The sequence below is a fragment of the Mus pahari genome, chromosome 15, assembly GCF_900095145.1.
Source record: "Mus pahari chromosome 15, PAHARI_EIJ_v1.1, whole genome shotgun sequence".
Classification (NCBI taxonomy): Eukaryota; Metazoa; Chordata; class Mammalia; order Rodentia; family Muridae; genus Mus; species Mus pahari.
Genome location: NC_034604.1, coordinates 37,968,248 through 37,975,301, shown reverse-complemented (window position 1 = coordinate 37,975,301; position 7,054 = coordinate 37,968,248). Strand labels below are relative to the sequence as shown.

The window sequence follows — 7,054 nt, the reverse complement described above, 5'->3', positions numbered from 1 at the left end:
GTATTCCATAGCCCTCCCAAGTAGTTCTAACATAGGTTGACACAAGAGACACACTGAGAAATTCTCTTCCTTCATTCCGTATATCAGAGGGCTTTTATGAGAACAAAGCAAATGTAAGATCAGACTGTATTTTGAGCACTTTCAAAGGAAACCAGAATACCAAAAAATTAGAGGTCACAGTGCAAACTCGTTCTCTGCCCCAGGCACAGACAGGAGTGAAAACCTCCCCACTGCGTGTCAAAGGAAAGCCAGGAGTTTTCTCCCCGAACCCAGGAGTCTACAAAAGGATTTCCTGGGTGACTTTGATTTGTTGGGGCTACACTCTGCTGGAAGCAAAATTGGTCTGATTACGAACAACTTGCCACAAGATGAAAGCCCTTTTCTCAGCAGTGAGGGGGGGATGTCATGATGTGAGAGGGCTCGCAGCACAATGCAGACACCTGGTGAGATGTGCACGATGGAAAGGAAGGGAGCAGGGGTTTTGTGCCACACAGAGACCAGGCGTTATGCTCATTTATAAAAATTATATTAGGTAGTTAAATGTCTCCAAAAAACAAACAAACGAACGAACACAGATGGATAGAAAAAAAGGAAAGAAAAAAGAATTTTTTTCACCCATTTCCTAATGTTAACTAGGTTAAACATATTTAATGAACTAGTAGAATTCTAGAAGATCTAGTATGTAGTAGACACAGAGAAGGAAAGTAAAGGCATTGCCATGCACAGGACCCTACTGGCCCTTGGTCCTGTAAGCAGTGTGCACTCTCCTGAGGATACCAACAAGTGATGTTCAATTATGACCCAAGTAAACGTGAAATTTGCTGGAGAAGTGGTGAGTTGCCTAACACTTTGTAGGCTGGGTGTAGAAAAGACTCCCCGGAACAACCAGCAGCCAATGTACTACCTAAAAAAGAACAAGAATCATCTGGGTCATTTAGATACATGCTTTATCCACATCTTAGAGCTAATGACTGCCTTCCTTAGATTCCCTGCCGAGCATGGGAAAAAATCTCTGAGATCACTGTACCATATCTGGCCCAGCCATAGTAACAATAATGAATATTCTATTGTGGGATCCATTATTCAAAAACTATATCAATAAACTGTTTCAGTGCATCTTGATCTCCCATTTCTGAGTGGGGATAATTGAGGCTCATCTGCTTACCCCTACCCCATATTAGCTGCTATACAGCTGGTTTCATTAGCCTTAGATAGAATATCCCTGCAGAGGATCATGACACCAAACATGAGCTTTGTCAATGCTTATTGAATAAGTACAGTTGTTCCCTTCTGTAAAGTTATTTACTTTCCATGGTTTCAGTTACCTATGGTCAACCATGATCCAAAAATATTAAGTAGAAAACTGTCAGAAATAATACATACATTTCCATTTGCATGCTGACCTGAGCATCAGGATTCAATCTCATGCTATCCCACTTTGTTCCATCTTGAAACTTTCAGCCTATCCATCCTGTGTATGTTACCCACCCGTGAGTCATTTGGTGGTTATCTCAGCCCTTCTGTTCAACTAACCCTTACTTAATTTTAAAACACAAGTGTGGAAAGCAAGAAGACACCAAGGCATAGAGATTAATTGTCTAGTTTTCAAAATCTCATAGAAACCAAACCAAATTTCTGAATCCCATGCTAGCAAATTGTCTCCCTCCTACACTCCACTGCACAATACAGAGTGGTGGGAATGCTCGTGATGAATGTAAGACCAGCTTGTTGTTTTGAACATGCTGGCAACTCAACAGAGCACTTTGAAGACTAATTGAAACTGCAAGAGAAAGCTCCTAATTATTATCTCTTACCTAGTTTGGGAAACATCTACTGAGCATCTACTTTATACTCAGAACTTTAGGGGTTATTAAGTTAACTATAAAACATATAAGCTAAATGTAATGGAGGAAACAACACAGTAAGGGGTATAAGGGGGTGTAATTCTCTTTTAAAGAGGGTACTTCAGACTTCCTGTGAAGATAGCAAGAGATCACATCTTGTGACTATTTGAGAATTCCAGCTAGAGGGAAAAGCTCCCAGGTGAGTGCTTAGCTATGTTAGGGTCAGGCAGGAAGCCAATGTGTCTAAAGTTGAGCAAGCAAAGGAGAAATTTGGGAGAGACGGGGTAGAGAGCTTAGGCAGACAGAACTACTGTACAGATCTGGACTTTTATTAATGGGCTGTTAGCTGCTCTTTCAAGAGACCGGTCAGGAGCAGACGGAAAGAAGCAACACTAGAAGGAGGGAGCCCAATTATGAGATTATTCTAGTGTTCCGTTTTAGAGTCATTCCTGAGACTGTGAGTGGCCAGAACTTATCTATTCCATTCCTGACCCAGATTGTCTGTCTGTCTCCTGCTTTGCTAATGTCATCTTTGTCTCAAGACAACTCTTGCTAGCATACTCAGACCAAATAATATCCAGTGAAAGAACATCCTGCTTTTATTTTTCTAAACAACGAGCCTTCTCCACAAATGCCCATAGCAAGTTTATCTTGGTACTCTCTGGCCATGCCCTGTCATCTGTACTCTTCTCAGTCAGCCACTGCTAGGGAGAATGGGGTTAGCATAAGCACATTACACAGAGAACTGACCTTCCATGTGCCTGTGGATCAGACTCGTTGTACCCGAGTGCAGGAGATCACAGCAAAGTCTGAGTTGCATGAGGAGGAGTGGGGTGCAATGGGAGTTGACTCAACAACAGTGTCAGATGCAGGCAAAGGTGGGTGTGGCTTAATCAGTGGTATTGCTTCAACTGGGTTACAAAGGGTGGGGTTATTATTTAATTCTTCATAGGGCATTTATCACAGGCTGGTCTGTTTGCCATGTTTCTAGACTGGATTGTCTTACAACTACTGCTTAAAATACATGAGATAGGGTATTTGCCTTTTGTGTACATGTGAGAGTGTGTGTCTGTGTATGAGAGTGTGTGTTTCTGTGTGTGTATGTGTGTGTGTGTGTGTGTGTGTGTGTGTATGAACTCCGTATTGATATCAGCTATCTTTCCCAATTGTTTTCTACCTTTTTTTCTTAAGCAGGGTCTCTCACTGAACTTAGAACTTGCTGATTTGGCTGGAGTGGGGGAGGGGGCTAGCAAGCAAACATAAGGATCTGCCCATCTCTGTCACAGGCTATCTGATCACACTGTGAACTCCAGATTGTGTTATCTACTGGGAAAAACAACTGCTTCTAGTTGTGGTGTGGCTCAGCCCTAGCACACACCTTTAATCCAAGAGCTTTCTGTTTATTATACATAAGATTAAATGAAGTCAACCATAGGCAAAGAGGTGAAGCTAACAACCAGTTGATAGGGAGTGAACATGGGGGAAAAAAACCATAGAGAGTAAGAGGGAGTCAGGAGGATGGATAGAGAGATGCACAGGAAGTAGGAGGGAGCAATATTCGGTTTGAGTGGGGTTAGAAATAGTGTGGAGATGGAGAACTTCCTTTTGGGTCATCAGATGAGAAGGAAGGTCAACTAGGTGGTTTATCTTCCTTGCTGAGCTAGCAGGCTTTCACCCCAGCATCTGCCTCCCAAGACTTTATTGATAAAATTGAAAGATTGAGATTCTGTTAAAAACAACAAAATACCCTGTACTTAACATGAACACAGGAGTTACAGATGTGCACTGCCCAGCCTGACTTGTACATGGGTGCAGGAGATCAAACCAAGGCACTCATACATGCATGACAATCACTTCCCCTGGACAGCAAGCTATCCAGCGTTATTTGCATTTTTTAATAATGCAAATTAGGTGCATTTGGCATCCTCTTAATCATTGTCTGTATTATTTGGATTCAAAGACCCACCACAGTCAATAACTAAGCATATAGCCCCTCTGGTGGTAGCTCCTGATTTCAAGTTCAAGCTTTTCTGGAAGTGTTATACCTTTTCCTTTTTCACAGTTTATTTTTCTAACTTTTAATCTAGTTAGTAGTGATTTTTGTTTCCAAAGGGTATGCCTAATTTTATAGCTGTAACACTAAACATAACTTTGAATTTCATTCATCTCCTTCATCAATAAACATTAACTAACTAGGCAGACGTTGACAACACAGCAACACTTGAATTCTCCCAAGTCTCTGGTGCAGTGGAACTCACCCTCTGATCCAGCAGTCCGCTCTGGGAAAAGAAAACTCACAGCACATGAGAGATATTTTAGTTGGTGACACAAGCTAAAGAGATCATGTCAGAGACCATGTCAGAACCACTGGGCTTCTACATTCAGTGATCGTTCTTCGTAGGTTAGTTTTTATTATGAATATTATCTCCGTAATTTTGCTAGGTGTTTGCATGCATGTGGTATATATGTGTATGTGATGTAATTAATGTGCATGTGAACATGAATTAGCCCATGCAGAGTTCAGAGCAAAATGTTGGGTAACTTCCTTTATCACCCTTATGCTCCCTGCCTCATTGTCTAGGAATCTCTCAGTGAACCAGAAGCTCACGGCTTGGGGGGTGGGGAGAGGCAGGTGCCTGTGCGGAAGTCACAGGAGGATGGTGGATGGTCCTCTAATGCTCTTTGCATTATTACCATGAGATGAAGTCTCTCACTTAAGCTGGAGCTCGCCATTTCTCTCCTAAGCCCCAATGACCTTGTTGCCTCTTTACCCACCAACATTGGGACTGCAAGTATGTACAGACATGTCGGGCATTCTCTATGGGTTCTGGGTATCTCAGATCCTTATGTTTGAGTATCCAGTTGGTCAGCAAAGTCTCCTGAGATCTGCCTGTGTCTGCCCCATAATGCTGGGATTACAGGCATGTATAGCCATGCCCAGCTTTTTATGTGAGTGATGGTGACTCAAACTCAGATCCTCATGCTTGCAGGACAAGTGTTCACAACCACTGTGCCATCTCTTTGGCCCCTTGTTAGCTGTTTTTAAGGAGTCATTACTACATATTATCAAGAATGCTCTTACAAGTTGAAGTAACCTTTCACATCACGGCATAAGTCATTTTTCAGTGAGTGTTTCTTGCTCATCCAAACCATTAATCAACTGTACAGGTAATTTCAGTGTTGGCAGGTCTCTACAAATGAAATTCAAGTGGTAATGATTTTGGTGTATTAATAGTAACCACATGTTTTCCAACTGAAACTAATGGCAATTTTAACAGCATACCATTTACATATGCTTCAGAATTTACCTTCTCGCTATTTTTTGAGTATGATTCATGATAAGAGCACCTTCCCATCTCATGTACTGCAGAGAGTGTTTTTAAATGAGGAACTTACAGGGGCTGGGGCATGGCTCAGCAGGTAAAGGCACTTTGATCCACAAGCATTAATATCTGAGATCCCCAGCACCCATGGAAAAGCCAGGCATGGCTGCACATGCCTGCAACCCTAGTGTTGGTGGGGAAAGAGGCAGCAGGGTACCTGGGTCTGTTGGCTTGCCAGCTTGGGAGAGATGGTGAGCTCCAGCTTAAGTCAGAGACCTCCTCTCATGGGAATAATGCAGAGAGCATTAGAGGACCACATCCACCATCCTCCTGTGACTTCTGCATAAAGCACCTGCATCCACACAATCCTCCCTCCCTCCTCCTTTTCTCCCCCCCCCCCCACAAAATCACAAATTTTAGTTTTAAAGGCTAACTCTGATGTTACTTTTTGTATATATGTATTCTTTTTCACATGACTCTCTACTGTGAATTCCTGGTAGAAACTTGAAGAAACTGGGGAAAATTTTACCGTAATTGAGAATCTGAATTACAGTGAATGGGTTGCCTGAATTTGGATCCTGACGAGTCGTCTTCCCATCACTTCGTATAGGTTGCATCTAACCTCACTATGTCGTCACTCCACCGTACTCGGCTGTGAAGCAGGCATGTGGTGCTTGCTCCTTCAGAGTCTTGTGAGGATGAAATGATAACCCACATAAACCATAAAGTGATGAAACAAACTCTATTAAACACTAAATCATATGCTGGTCCAGTATACTTAAGGATGGATTGTTACTCCTTTGTATTTGATATCCTTGTCAAATTGGCTAAATGACTGACAAATAGCCTTCAGATCCAGTGATCCCCAAAGGGAACAAGCAATAACAAATCTCAACACCTGAGAAGGATCCTAGGTTCAAGTCCCACCTACTTGGTGCTGTGAAAGCTGAAGAGAAATCACAGCTGCCTGCCTCTGTGTCAGCATGCACACACAGTCACTTAGCTCTTCCTTCGCTTAATCAACATGCCATTAACCACATAGCATTTCTGAACCAGAGCGTAAGGTGATTTGAGCACTTAGGTTCATAGCTGGTAGGTTAAAGAGAACTAGAAGATGAGTGCAAACTCTCTTCATGTTGTGGATGGAGAATCCAGATTCAGGAACCAATAGACACAACCAATGATGGATTTCACTCATTCTATAGTAATGTTTCCACTACTCAGGTCCTCCTGGGGGTATGAAACAGTTAGACTAGATCTTTGCTGATCTTCCTAGTTAAAAAGTAACAGGGCTGTTCAGCCTTTAAAATGAAGTACCCATGCTCGCTTCAGCAGCACACATACTAAAATTGGAGTAATACAGAGAAGATTAGCATGGCTCCTGCGCAAGGCTGACAGGCAAATTTGTGACGTGTTCCATATTTTTCCATCCAGAGACCACCTCACCATGGGATCCACCCCACCATGGGATCCATCCCATCTGTAGACACCAAACACCAAACTATTGCTGATGCCGATATTTGCTTGCAGACAAGAGCCTGGTATGGCTGTGCTCTGAGAGGCTCTGCCAGCACCTAAGACAGGTGCAGATGCAGCCAACCATTGTACTGAGCCTGGGATCCCCAATGGAAGAGTTAGGGGAAGAGCTGAAGGATCTGAAGGGGATTGTAAACCCACAAGAAGAACAACAGTTCTCTGGACTCCTCAGAGCTCCTAGGGACTAAATCACCAACTAAAAAGTATACATGGGGTGGTCCATGGCTCCAGCTACTTATGTAGCAGAGGACTGACTGCCTTATCTGGCCTCAGTGGGAAGGGAGATGCTTGGTCCTATGGAGGCTTGATGTTCCATAGAAGGGGGATGCTAGAGGGGTGAAGCAGGAGTGA

The 7,054-nt window shown here is 42.9% G+C and overlaps 1 non-coding gene across 1 annotated transcript; it reads left to right on the top strand.

The window, feature by feature from the left end:
• Positions 1-6,486: 6,486 nt before the first annotated feature.
• Positions 6,487-6,593, top strand: LOC115065568. Its single transcript, XR_003845336.1, has one exon. It is a non-coding gene; the product is annotated as a U6 spliceosomal RNA (small nuclear RNA).
• The last annotated feature ends 461 nt before the right edge of the window (positions 6,594-7,054 follow it).